The following is an 11964-nucleotide window of genomic DNA, read 5'->3' on the forward strand; positions in this document are numbered from 1 at the left end:
CTCGATTTCCAATAAAACTCAGCCAGGTATCCGGCATTGTCGTTTTTATTTCTTCCGAATTGTGGGATATTACAGCGTACCTCACGCCACGTCCTCTCAATATTTTCGATATGAATGAAAAAGCCCAACATCGACATTATAATAGGTTGTCGAGGGTGAGGTAGAGTCGCCCATAAAGTTATAAAATGGCACACCTTTTTGAAGGAGAGTTGTGTTCGACTCAGCCATGTGCTAGTCCTCATACTTAGATAGTAATCACATTTAGCCTGAGTACCGTTCTCTCTAATTCTACGTTTTCGGCATCTAAAAACCATTAGACGATTCAATAAATATATAGAAATGAAACAATTTGTTATTAAATTAGAGAACAGTAATTTTTTATTACCTGAACCGTGCTCAGCCAAGATCTGTCACACATATTGCTCCACATCTAGGACAAATTTTGTGAACTGCAACTACTCCGTATCTTTGAAGGATGTTGAGGAATTGCTGTTCACCAACACCACCTGTTGCCTCCACAATATTTGTGGGATTAATTTCACACCCCCCACAAACATTTACATTTAAAGCATTCATAGTGAACAAAAATGGAATCTACACAAACTGATAATCACAAAAATTAGATAGACAGAAAGAAAGCTGAATGGATACTGGGGGAGACGCAGGTTTTTTCATAAATGCTGAGAAATGGAAGGTGGTGGAGGATTTTCCCAGTAGAAATCCTGGGGATTTTTTATAAAAACACATATAATTGTATAAAATATAATTTAATGGTATGATTAAACTTTAGCACCAAAGCGATTTCAACAACATGCTTGACATAATACTTGATCTTAATCAGGTAAATTTTCAATTTGAGATATTATTTTCCTCATCGGTTTCTCACCTCTCAAAAAAAAAAAAGAACTTAATGCTATAATTAATATAGTAGAGAAGATGGCTGATTGACCATAAAAAAAACTCAAATGGTCGTTCTATTTGATTTTTTTTTTACTGCACCCGGACAACATTCCTTTTATTTATAATTAATATATTTTATAATAATCAATTGATAATATTGGCAATGGCAGATAACAATACTAAACATAAGATCTTCAAATTAAAATCAACTATAATGAAATTTATTACAAATAGTAAAAATTTAGTTTGTTATAAGCTATATCCAAGCAAATGAACCTGGGAAGATTAAATACTTGGGTACTCCAGGGCTTCTTGTTGTGGAACCAATCCTTTTTTTATGTCTTATCAGGATCATCTTAACAAGACAATTATGCAAATTATCACAAAAATGGATTATAATTTATATTTGTATAAGTGGATACCTGATACTGCTAAGAAAAAAGAAAGGATGACAGTGTGTCAGTATTGCAGAAAATGGTTTCCTCGTTCCATCATTACTCATTATGAAAAATTACATGTGAAAGGAAGTATAACATTTCATTGTACATCCTGTAACAAAGGCTTTAGTGAAGCAGATGATTTCATAAATCATAGTTGTGAAGATATATAATATAGGATAATTTAAGACTGGACCAGATGATGAACAAATGGCCAAAATGTTCCCCAATCATTGAATAAATAAGTAAGAAGTATTGAGGATATTTCCTTGAAAAAAAAAAAAATAAATAAATATTACAAAATATTGAACCCTTAGACAAAAATTAAATGAGGAAGTTTCAATTTACTTTTGATTCATCAAGAAATTTCCAACTGTTTTTTTAAAATATTTTCTCTATTTTAAAATATGTCAATTATCAGTTATTTCTTTTAGTTTTTTATATATTTTTTTATGTTCCTCTCTTTCTCTTATCTTATATATTTGTATCTTCACTTAAACTGGTCTAAGTAAGATATACATTTTTTTTTCATTTTGCTTTCTGGGTGACTTATCATTTAAATGAGCATATAGAATATTTCTGGAAATTTTTCTAAATCTCTAGAGATTTAGCTAATAGAGGTGAAATTTAGGTATTTTTTTAGTTAGTTAAATTATCTTTCAAATGTTATATATCTTCTTTTTATATATTATAACAATACCATAAAATGCATACTTTACAAGCTATCCCAAATTTCAAGTTTTCTTTTCTTCATAACATTAACAAGATTGATGCTGTATACCAGCAGTCCCCAAACTTTTTTCACAGGACCCTCCTTGGGTTAAAACAATTTTACAACACCCTTTCTAGGCTAAAGAATAATTTGAGGCACCTCTGTCAAACTAAAAACAAATTGCACAATTAATTACCCTTAGAGCAGTTGAATATGTAGGAAAAGAAGAACAGTGGAAATTAATTGTTGGAATGCACTGTATATTTGCTATTTTAATTTTTTTAAATATTTTGGAAAAGTAGCATTCGTTTGCGGCACTCTCAGCATACACTTGGGGCACCTCAGAGTGCTGTGGCACCCAGTTTGAGGAATAGCTGGTATATTACTGCTGAATATAAAATGTTTAAGGGCTTAGGTTAAAGAAGAAGATTTTGTGAAGTAATTTTCACCTCCTCGTGATAATGCTTTTATTTATTTATTTTTTATTTTTTTTATAGATTTTCATTAAAAGTTTTCTGAAATCTAGCTTTCTTTACATTTTCCAAACCTCTCCTGTCTTAGATTCCTTCTTATTTTCTTTTATATATAGATAGATAGATATAGATAGCACCCATTCTGGATTTACAACATAATGTCTCCATAGTAAACACTAATGGCAATTCGATTTTTAACTCTATAAATAACTCATATTTAATCAAAGTAAATTTTTTTAACATATCACACTATATTCCAAATTTACTAATACTTTATATTAGTACTATATTTTTTTATTTAAATATATATATACACTGTCATCCTTTCTTTTTTCTTAGCAGTATCAGGTATCCACTTATACAAATATAAATTATACCATTTTTGTAATAAATCGGTCCAGTAATTCATAAGTTCATTGTGGACAAATTTAGAAAAATACCCCTTGTAAATCAATTATAATAACCAAGTCTATTGAGGACAAAGATTCAACAGCTCTCTTTTATATATGGAGAGAAGAGAAGATGCTATAAGACTGTAGCCATGGTTACATATTTCAAAACGACTAACTTTGCCGTATCATCGTTAATACTGGTACGATTTTGGTGATTTGTTTTTCTTCTTTGAGGTAATTATATTTGTCATGTACATACTACCTCAAATATGAACAGTTTTTAAAGAAAAACTCTTCCTGTGCCTCGTAATTTTCAAAATATTAAAAAAAAATCAGACGGAGTTGCTATACAAAGTGAGGTAATAGATTTTTTAGGAGTAAAACAAAGTTTATATTCCTTTTCAGCACCTCGAGAAACCCCTATATACGAATTTTCGGAAAAATCGGAAAATAAAATTTTTTAGTCCGAAATTTTCATCCTTAGATTTCTTTTTTAAAATCTAAAAAATAGAAATAACTTCAATACTCCTCGACCTATCTATACTAAACTTGGCAGTGTTTTAGGGCTCTAAAAACTGCACCAAAAGGCATAAAGCGGGTCCAATTAAACAAATTAGAACCGGAGATATAAAATAAAATGTGAGAATTTTTTCCCCTCATTTGAAACCCACAATTTCCCTTTAAAAAAAACCAAATTTAACTTTTGTCGATTTCGGCTATAAGAGCAGACATTCAGCTTTCCAACGGTTCTATTAACATGACAGTCGGATAAAAGGGAGTGGAGTTATTAACGATTATTGGAAAATAGTCGACGGAGGAAAAAACTTGCAAATCGACGTGAAATATGAATGATTTTTAGTTTCTTCCAAAAATGGTATTTAGTACTTCGAGACAAACCTGAAAACGAATATGGTTTTCTTTTTTCTAATAAAAAATTTACCGAACTACTTTACTGCCAGTAAAAATTCATGATTTCATCATCTTTAAACCTTCCCACGACGAAATGGAACATATAGCAAAAAGCACCACGTCAATCGGTCCAGTAATAACCAAGTCTATCGAGGACAAATATTTAACAGCTCTCTTTTATATATAGAGAGATGATAGATTCTTTCTCCCAATAATTGTTTAGTTTCTCCTATGTATATTGCTGAACAATTAAAACATGGCACTTTATATACCAATTCTGACTGATTTTTTATTTCTATTTAATAATTTTTAATCTTATTACTGGGTCTATTGTTGAGATAAATTATTTTTTTGTGTTTATCTATCAATTTATATTCATTGAAAGATTTGTGCGGTTGACACTGGCAACACTGCTGAGTGTAACCTACTTTCCCGCTACGGACTAGGTCGTTTAACCATGCTCTCATGGCGTTGCGTTTTGTTATGTGTTTATATGTAATGATCTTTTTTCTAATTATATTCAAATTTGATCGACTCTGCTAGCTTTTATTTAACTTATTTACTTCAATATCTATAACATGAGGAGTATTCAGCAAGGTGATATTCTTTGAAGGATTTTCAGGTAACTCTTTTATGTAGTTACATTCATGAAACTTCTTATTGATTGTATTATTTTTTTTTTTTTATTTTCTAGTCCATTATTGAATTTCTTATGGTTTATATTCTAAACTTTGTAAATTAAATTTTTAGAGTAAAAATTTTCAAGGAATATAGGATATTAAAAACTAAACTCTTAACCGCATTCAATTTACTCAAATCAGTTATTTTTATCTCCTTATTTACTTAGTTATTTATAACACTGTACTTCATATTGAAGGGATAATATGAATAGTAATTTAAGATCATATTACTCCTGGTTTCTTTTTTTTTTGGCATTCTGTTATTGAGCTATTTCCTAAATGACCTATATGAGTTTATGTGAAAATAAAACTTTTGAAACCCTTATTCTGTCGAATACTACAGATTACTCGCGATTACTACAGACGCGAGTGAGTACGCCTTGGGAGCTGTGTTATCTCAGGATAGCGAAGGGGGAGGGGAGCGTCCGGTAGCGTATTGCAGTAGACGGTTAACGGAGGCGTAGACACGATACAATGCCCTTGAAAGAGAGTTGTTGGCTATAGTTTGGGCTGTGGACCGCTTCCGACCCTATGTTTTTGGTAGGAGATTCCGGGTCCATACAGTGGGTGGGCAAGCTGAAAGTCATGGGCAAGGGTCACCTGGTGTAAGGAGCTCCTTAGCCAATATAATATGGACATAGTGTATAAGCCCGGTAGGGAGAACATTGTTGTGGATTGGCTGTGTCCAGCTATTTTTATATTTTGCAAAGAGAAGTGGGAACATTAACGGAAATGTACTCTTATTAACAAGGGCTACATTTTGCTGTAAACAATGCAACCTTATAGCTAGGTAACCTTACATATGGTAGTGGTACCAATACAATTTATTAAAAGTAGGAAGCTACTCTACTACAATACTTTCCCTTTTTCTATCTTTTAAATAATTTGACAAACATGAAAACAGTCCAAGTTTCTTGATATTCAAGCCTAGGCCTTGGTAGTGTCTTCGTTATAATATCCGCGACCTGTTCCTCTGTGGGGATGTACTGTACTTTGAGAACACCATCCAAAATTTTTTCTCTTTTTGAAAAAGAATTTTACTTGTATATGCTTTGTGCGGCAATGGTTCTCTGGATTGTGGCACAGGCAAATTGTTTCTTGGTTGTCAATTTGAAGGGTAGGCACTTGTTGAGGACAGCCCATGTCTTCAAATAGTCTAAACAGCCAGATAATTTATTTTACTACTTCATTTGCTGCAACTAGTTCTGGCTCAGTTGTCGAAGTTGCTGTCATTTGTTGACCCTGACTCAGCCCCTCCTTTTGTTGCATCCACCAAAGTCTGTATCGCTGTAACAGCTGAGTTCACAACTCCCATTCGCCGTGTATCGTATTCCCAGAAATGTAGCGAAATACTCTCTTCAGTCGTACAATATCCTGATTACTAGGACAGTCCAGGGTTTTTGAGAGAACACTAATGCTGTACGCAAGATCTAGTCTGTTGCATACCATCAGGTACATCAAAGCTCCAACAGCTTCTCTATTTAGGAAACTACTGTTCCTGTCTTGTTCTGAATCATGTTCATCTAACTTTGTCATGGGAGTGGAGACAGGCTTACAGTCTTGAAAGTTAAAACGCTGTAATAACTTCTTGATAAATGTTTGCTGACAAATTTTTATAGAATTTTCTTGATTTCCAAACCAAGGAAAATGTAGCTGGTTTAACTGTGATCTTAAACTCCTTCTCCAACTCTTTTATAAATAATTCAGCCTTTTCTTTGCTATTTGCCATTACTAATCCATCATCAACAAATAATGCTACCAACAATTTGTTTTTTTTTAGGCTCTCTTTAATGTGCAAACAAGGATCAGCTTCACTTGTTCTGAATCCTAAAGCTTTAAGACACGTGTTAAATCTTTTGTTCCAACATCGAGGAGCTTGCTTTAAACCACATAAACTTTTCAACAGTTTACAGACCTTTTTTGTTCCATCTGTGTAGCCCTCAGGCTGTTCCATATAGACGTCTTCATCTAGGTGGCCATATAAAAATGCAGTTGACACGTTGAACTGAATCAAATGTATATTTTCTGCGGTTGCAATGCTTAACATTGCTCGTATCATGCCAAGTTTTGCTACTGGACTGAAAGTCCCATTAAAATCCACACCATACTTCTGGCTGAAACCTCTCACTACAAGTCTGGCCTGATATTTTTCTACTGAACCATCAGGGTTAGACTTGATTCTATACATCCATTTAGACGAGATGGCCCTACAACCTTTAGGTAAACTTGTTAGTTCCCATGTGTGATTCTCTTTAAATGATTTCATTTCACTGTCCAAAGCTTGCTGCCAATTTTTCTTATCACTACCCCTCAGAGCTTCTTCATAACTGTTTGGTGTTATGACCTGAAGAATGGATTCTTCACCAAACAACACATAATCTCTCAGATGTGCTGGTTTTTGGTAGCTTTGAGCGGTTTCTCAAATTGTGTGAAAAGGGTGAGAGTCGGTTCTCTGATTCGTCGACCGATTCATCTTCAGACTCAGACTCTCCTTCTTTTTCAGAACCTCTTGTCTCATCAGACACTTCTTGGTCTTCTGGTTTTTCACAATCTTGAATGTCAGTGTCTTTTATTGGCAACTTAACAAACTCACACTTATTCAATTTCTCTTGAATTAGAACATCCCTACTTAGAATGACTTTGTTTTCTTCTTTCACCCATATACGGTATCGCTCATCTCCGTGGAACCCTATCAGGTATACTTTTATGGACTTCTTATCCATTTTCTTGCGTCTCTGATTAGGAATATGGACGTTGCATACAGAACCAATCCCTCTCAAGTGCTTTATTCTTGGTTTCTTGCTTATCCAGAGCTCATAGGGGCTCACACCTTCTACAGACCACTTTCCTGTTCTGTTTAGGATGTAAATTGCAGTTTCTACAAACTCTGCCCACATAGTTTCTGGAAAAGTTAAATCTTCGTTGGAATATTTAAATGTTCTTGCCATTTCGACGGTTGTCCAAAATTCCCTTTCACAAATGGCATTTTGCTGGCGTGTGTAAGGGGCTGTCAACCTCAGTGACTCCCACTGCACTTAAAATCTTTCTGATTTCATTGTTATCCATTTCACCACCATTGTCACAAATCATTTCTTGTATTGAATGGCCCATTACTTTTGCATGCTGAAGAACCTTTTTCAACATTTCTTTAACTTCTGATTTTTCTGACATCAAATAGCCATAACAAAACTTAGTATAGCTGTCCGTGAAAACAACTCTGGAAAGGGTCCACATACATCTGCTGACAGTAACTGTCCTGGTTTTGTTGATTTTTTTTTATGTCCAAATGGAAGTTTATGTGCCTTTCCATAAACACACGGCTCACAAAGTTGCTCGTTTGCTTTAGCAACTTTTATGTTCAATTCTTTGAGCATTTTAGCTTGGACATGCCGCTTATCTTGATGACCCCACCTTTGATGGTACAGCTGCAACAAATCATCAACAATATTCAGGATTTGGTATTACTGGTTCAATTTTTGCTTTGTAAAGAGTGCCCCCATGTTCCCTTGTTCCATACAGCATTAACTTTCCCTGATTTGAAAGCCAGCACTGTGTAGCTGTTGATTCAAATAAGCTTGTATTTATAAATGTTTAAATTTCTGCATAAATTCATAACATACCAAACATCCTTCAACAAAAACATCTCTCCAGTAGTGAAATTTTTTAGTGTAACTGTTCCAGTTCCTATGGCTGGTAGGATTTCTTTTCCAGCTGATTTTATGCCTAATGGACTCTCAAACCTCTTGAAATCTATGTAAAACAAATTTGTATTAGTAACATGCCTTGTAGCGCCGTTGTCTATCCACCATGTAGACGGTTGACTAGATGATTCAACTGATAGAGCTTCTACTTCAACAAGCATAAGACCTGCACTATCAGCTGCTGAAGCCTCTTGGTTTTTCTATGGTCTACCATCAAAAATCCATTTCTCACAGTTCCTGACCCAATGTCCAGCCTGTTTGCAGTAATTACATTTATTATGATTTTTACTCTTACTTTTTCCTTGTTGCCCTATCCTTTGCTTTGATACTGCAGCCAAAGCCTCCTGTGAAACAGAACTAGAACCCTTCTGTTTCATAAAATTTCTTCGGTCTACCATCAAAAATCCATTTCTCACAGTTCCTAACCCAAAGTCCAGCCTGTTTGCAGTAATTACATTTATTATAATTTTTACTCTTACTTTTTCCTTGTTACCCTATCCTTTGCTTTGATACTGCAGCCAAAGCCTCCTGTGAAACCCTTCTGTTTCATAAAATTTCTTTGTAATGTACAAAGCTGAACTGTCAAATCCTCAAATGTTGTATCTTCACTTTTTAACAACATCCAACTTGATTTGAAGGAAATTAAACTATTTGGCAATATATTAAGAGTTTTGCAAACCAATAATAGATCCGGCAAAACATTCTCATTTCTAGCCTGCAGACCATTATTTAGTTCGTTCCAAAGTGATTTGAGCCGAGCTATATGCATTGAAACATCCCCACCATCAATCCAATTAAATGAAAAGAAATCTGTACAAATCTTGAATAACTGGTCTTTTGATGATGCTTCAATGTACTCCAAGTATCAAATGCAGTCTCTTGATCCATTATTTTCTAGTATACAGTGTCAGTTACAGTACTTGCAATTATGGATTTAGCATAACTATTTGCTTTTCTAAATAGGTCAACTTTGGCTTTGTACTCTTTTATTGAGGCTTCTGAAGAACCTTCTCTAAGATTTTCAGGCTTAACTAACAGACTGTCAATAACATCAATAGCACCCTCATGGTAGTCTAGAAGATCTCTTATTTTCCGCTTCCAAACCGGCAAATCTGACTTACATGTCATTGGTTTCACATGTTTGAAAAACTACATTCTGATTTTAACACTATTTAAAAAACAGAAAGTACCTACTTAACACGACTCCTAACCACTAACACTGATGAATTCTGATTTTCGGTTGATCACAACACTTCACACATCACTACTTTTGATATATTGATTTCTTTCCATTCCTATAAAGCTATTAAGCGTATACTAGACCCATAACCTTTTATAATTTGCAAAGAGAAGTGGGAACATTAACGGAAAGGGCTATATTTTGCAGTAAACAAAAAGTAAACAATGCAACCTTACAGCTAGATAACTTTACATATGGCTGTGGTAGCAATACAATTAAATAAAAGTAAATAAAAAATAAAAGACGCCGGGGGAAGAGGATGACCAGGGGCTTGTTTTATAATAAAGTAGAAACTAATACTAATAGTCTTTTGCTTGTACTTTGCACTATTTCGAATCATAACAACAAAGTACAAAATACAAGTTGTACATTCGAAAGTACAAGGAAAACATTGGAAGGTTATTCGTTGTTGCTATAGTTATTAGGCTTCTAAACCGGGAAAATAAGTGACATATGAGCTTTCTTTTCTAACCTTAGGTTGTTTTACGGTTTCTTATATCCAGAATAGATACAATTGTAACAAATCATAAGTGATATATTAGTTTTATAGTTTCCTAGGGACCTATAGGTCCATAGTTCCATTTATGTGACTTAAATTTTATTGGTATTTTGGAATGTTATTTTTACTGAATCAAGTTATTATTATCAAGTCTTCATTATCTCAGAATTACGTTGAAATTACGTTTTTCTAGTACATACTACTTTAAAGGAACACTTTTATATATTAAAAAAGTAGAAGTCAACATAAGAGCTTTTTATTTGGAGGAGGTTGCATATTCTTATCAGTCGAAGAGCATGAAACAACTTATTTGTTAATGCCTCTTATATTTCAAAGGGAAACAAAAAATGTTTTAAAAATTAAATTTTCATCATGTAGAGGCGTTTTTAAGTATTGTGTACTAGAATAGTAATGAAGTATTGAATGTAAAAAAAAAATAGTCATTTCGCACAACATCTAAGATGAAATTGTTCTTCACTCTGTAAGCTTTTTTTCTAGGAATGTTCTCTTCAACAATAGTGTCCTTAAATTCTTAATCTTCACTACTTTCAGTACTAAATAATAAATCTTCCATCATTTTTTGAAGAAGTAACTAATTAAACACAACTCACATTAACAACACGAACACTATTATTAACTCTTAAAGATAACACTATTATTAACTTTATGTACTATTAATTGGTTCTATGATATTACTAGCGAATTGAGATTGAGACGTGTAAATTAAAAAGTTTCGATTTAAATAATTTTAGCTTGTATTTTCTCATAATAAAAAAATATATTTTCAATTAAATTATTTTGTCTTGAGATTTCGGAATTGTCCCACTTCAAAATACCTTTTAAAATCAGGCAACCCTATTATCAAACAGTTTATGTTAGATTAGTTAATAGCTAGTATAACATTAGCTACCTATTATACGGTTTTGTTGATTATTGTTATTAATTATTCACGCCGTTTTGACAATTTTCGCCATTTTTTATGATATCGCTATATTAAGTCTAATTATTCCCGTTCTAAATAATTGAAATTTGTAGATGGCATACATCTTTCATTAATTTCATATTGTAGTTTCCGAGCTGACACTGTTCGTTTTTGTTCTAGGAATGTTCTTTCCAGCAACACTAACTTCCACACATATACGTTATCATTCCAACATCTTCATTACTGAACAATAAATAGTCCAAACGTTTTTGAAAACATAACAAATTTAACAACCAATTAAAATAAAACTCACATTAACAACACTAACACGATTATTAACTCTAAAACATAACTCTATTATTAACGCTGTAAACAGTTAACTTGTACTATGATATTACAAGTAATCGTATACTTGTACTAAAAGTACAAGCAAATACGAGTATATTCACAAAACTAGTACAAGTAACCACTTGTAGAAAGAGAATGACTTGTACTTTGAAATATTTAACTTATAGTTTCGATTCTAAAAGCACTAGAGCTTGTAATTTTTTATCGGATAACGAAATTGTAGTTTGGTAAACATTATCTAATGAGAACATTTTCACAGTTTCAGTTTTATTATGATTTAATCATTTCTGGGGCCTGTTTCATAATAAAGTACAAACTAATACTATTAGTCTTTTGCTTGTACTTTGTACTATTTCGAATCATAAGTACAAGTTGTACATTCGAAAGTACAAGGCAAACATTGGAAGGTTATTCGTTGTTGCTATGGTTATTAGGCTTCTAAACCGGGAAAATAAGTGACATATAAGCTGTCTTTTCTAATTTTAGGTTGTTTTACGGTTTTATATATCCAAAATACATACAATTGTCACAAATCATAAGCGATGTATTAGTTTGATAGTTTCAGTGTATTTGTTTATGTTTCAGTGATGGTCCTTAGTTCCATTTATGTGACTTAAATTTTATTGTTATTTTGGAATGTTATTTTTGTTGAATCAAGTTATTTTACGTCTTCATTATCTCAGATTACGTTGAAATAAAGTTATTATATCGTTAAGGTTGTCTGTTTCTGTTTGATTTACAGTGCTGTGTT

At 32.9% G+C, this 11964-nt stretch overlaps 1 long non-coding RNA gene across 1 annotated transcript; it reads right to left on the reverse strand.

Annotated features, from left to right (window-relative positions):
* Positions 1-29: 29 nt before the first annotated feature.
* On the reverse strand, positions 30-1985 carry LOC136795448 (uncharacterized). The gene is made up of 3 exons (XR_010843068.1): positions 1323-1985; positions 386-1255; positions 30-303 (listed from the first exon to the last, which is right to left on the reverse strand). It is a non-coding gene; the product is annotated as an uncharacterized lncRNA (long non-coding RNA).
* Between the last annotated feature and the right edge of the window lie 9979 nt (positions 1986-11964).

This window comes from Halyomorpha halys, unplaced genomic scaffold, assembly GCF_000696795.3.
Source record: "Halyomorpha halys isolate HHAL.00 unplaced genomic scaffold, Hhal_1.1 Scaffold424.1, whole genome shotgun sequence".
Classification (NCBI taxonomy): Eukaryota; Metazoa; Arthropoda; class Insecta; order Hemiptera; family Pentatomidae; genus Halyomorpha; species Halyomorpha halys.